General features: G+C 36.4%; 1 protein-coding gene and 1 long non-coding RNA gene across 4 annotated transcripts in view; one reads left to right on the forward strand and one right to left on the reverse strand.

Moving 5' to 3' along the window:
• LOC138981016 (integrin beta-1-like) overlaps positions 1-2500 on the reverse strand; it is a 77237-nt gene that overhangs the window by 43854 nt on the left and 30883 nt on the right. The window lies entirely within an intron of this gene.
• Positions 12-2500, forward strand: part of LOC138981015 (uncharacterized) — a 2881-nt gene continuing 392 nt past the window's right edge. Inside the window, exons 1-2 of the long non-coding RNA XR_011460534.1 lie at positions 12-389; positions 1321-2500. The exon at positions 1321-2500 is cut by the window's right edge and continues 392 nt beyond it. This is a non-coding gene — a long non-coding RNA (uncharacterized lncRNA). The remainder of the gene's footprint in view (positions 390-1320) is intronic.

Genomic DNA, 2500 nt, shown 5'->3' on the forward strand with positions numbered 1-2500 from the left:
TGTACCTAGTGTAGACAACATGTAGGCGTTTGCAGACTGTTTATTGTATTGCTGTTGTTTGTTTGTGAGTAAAACTATGGTGTGACCTCAATTGTTTGAAATTTGTTGTGTATGTTCTACTTTGTGTAAGGTGTTTCTCCATGCCCCCAGAAGAACCGACATTATATTAAAACCTTCATACCCTGAAAATACTTGCATACTAGATGTTGTTTCTTATTGTAATGATTGGGGACAGGCAAGCTCTTAAATTGTGCAAGCCATCAGAAAACTGTCAAGTCTGATTTGCTAGAACAAGCGATATTAACACGTTATTAAGATGAATATTTGATTAAATATGTGCAGGAACTACTTCAGCAGATTCATATGGCCAGTCTCACAATGCAAGGAAGGTGAGTAAATTGAATTATGTCTCTCCCACCTGTTCCGTGTTTAGTGTCAGCCGTGATTGCCTGATGAGAATTTGAAAACATGTTGCTAACTAACATGAACCCAACCATGAAACGTGATGTAGGTGAGTAGCCCATTCCGAATTAGAACAGGTTCTTTTTTCTAGATGGGCTACTCACCTACATCACGTTTTATGGTTGGGTTCATGTTAGTTAGCAACATGTTTTCACATAGAAAATGGTGGGCACCTGAACAAATATCTGCACATTACAATGAAGTCTTACTTTTTAATCTGATGGTTTAATAACCCCCAAAAACCCAACCAACCCCCACCCCCCCCCCCCCCACCCCCACCCCCCCCACCCCTCCAAGAAGAAGCTCACATAACTACCAACTACACAATTTCATTACAGAATCAAACAATGGGAAGAATCAGGATTCAGCAGTGCTAGGTCGTTGGGGGGGATAGCTATCACTAGGCACTCAGCAATGAATAGTTGAGGTTTTCACGGACATTAACAAAATCCGGTAACCTACGGACAGTAAATTTCACAGGGAAGGGAACAAGAACGTCAAAAATGGAAAAGTATGTTTTTTCTTTCAAACCATTGATAGAGCTCTGAAGCTTCACACAAGTTTTGCAGAGAGAGCACTCGGCCTCTTCATTTTTGGCACTAAAACATGCGCACACACAAAAAGAAAGTTTTTAAAAAGTGGCGCCGATGTATTCTCACACTCACAGCCTTAGAATATTGCAGTTACCAAATTGAGGCATGATTACCTGACCAAATCTGCTACAGTCGGGCAAACTTCTTACAAGTCGGATTGGGCCTTCAATCAAATACTCAGAAACCAACAGCTACTTTAAGTAATACTAGTTTTGTTGTTATTTTTTACAGCTTGTACTGAATGTGTTTTCTTTTATCTCCTCAGAATCGAGTCAGCCAGAGAAAGACCATTGAGAGGGAGAGCGCACAGTAAAGCATATATGGCATGCACTTCGGTGGACCAGTGCCATCATCTTCATAACAAGAGATGCAGATCATATTTTCTTATGTTTAAGTATAGCTGTTAGCAAAAGTATTTGACGATTCGTGGGTACGACTTTCGTGTTTAATCCTATTAGCTTGTGTACAGCCCCAAAATCTGTTTTATTTTGATTTATCATTTATAGTTTGAATTTTTTTTAAATGGAATTAGTCCAAATGTAAATACATCTAAGGTTGCAATATTGTTTTTTTGTATATATACCCTTAAAACTACCTCTTCGTGTAAACAAAATTTAATTGTAAAAAGAAGTGTTTGTTCAAGGGAGATAATTTGAAGCGAATTTTTTTTTAAATCAGTAAAACTGCGTAGTGGCATCCTCAATTAAATAAAAAGAATAAGGAATAAAGGTATACACACAGGTTGTACCCATTTTCTTGATTGCACTGCTTTTAAGTAGAAAGCTTTTTTTCTCAGAATTATTTTACAAATAAAATTCAAGGGAGGCAATTGATATGATAAAAAGGAAGAATTTTTTTTTTCTTAGAATACTGTACACATTTAGTAAAGTATAATTTACAAGACAAAACACAGGGTTTTGGGTTTTTTTTCTGTGCCTACTACTTGACAAGAGAACCACGAGATTTGTGCAGATTATTTAAAATTTTCTGAACAGTATATTTTACAAAGACAGATCCATACAATATATATAATTTTGTAATAGATGTTTTCAATTTGTAGGTATGGTTTTTTTTTAAATCAACAGTTCGGATAGCCACAACAAGTGTGTATGTCTTGTGATTTGAGAGCTTTAGCACTGGATGCTTAGAATCCTCTTGATCATTTACTTCAGTAGGTAAAGCCACCTTCTCCAAAATCTTCTCTCCTATTCTGTGCTTACTACAGTGGGTTTGACAAGAGAACCACGAGATTTGTTTTTGTACATATGTTGCTTTTATTCTGTACACTTTAATGATTTAATCCTATGTGCACATTTTTTTTTAACTGTGTTTTTGTTTTTGTTTTCCTGTATTCAAAGTGTGTATGGAAACCACAACCTGTCACAGCAGTATTATTAATCTGGATCTCCCTGCTAAGAACGTAATTAACAGAACGTGTGCATGTA

Source organism: Littorina saxatilis, linkage group LG12, assembly GCF_037325665.1.
Source record: "Littorina saxatilis isolate snail1 linkage group LG12, US_GU_Lsax_2.0, whole genome shotgun sequence".
Lineage (NCBI taxonomy): Eukaryota > Metazoa > Mollusca > Gastropoda > Littorinimorpha > Littorinidae > Littorina > Littorina saxatilis.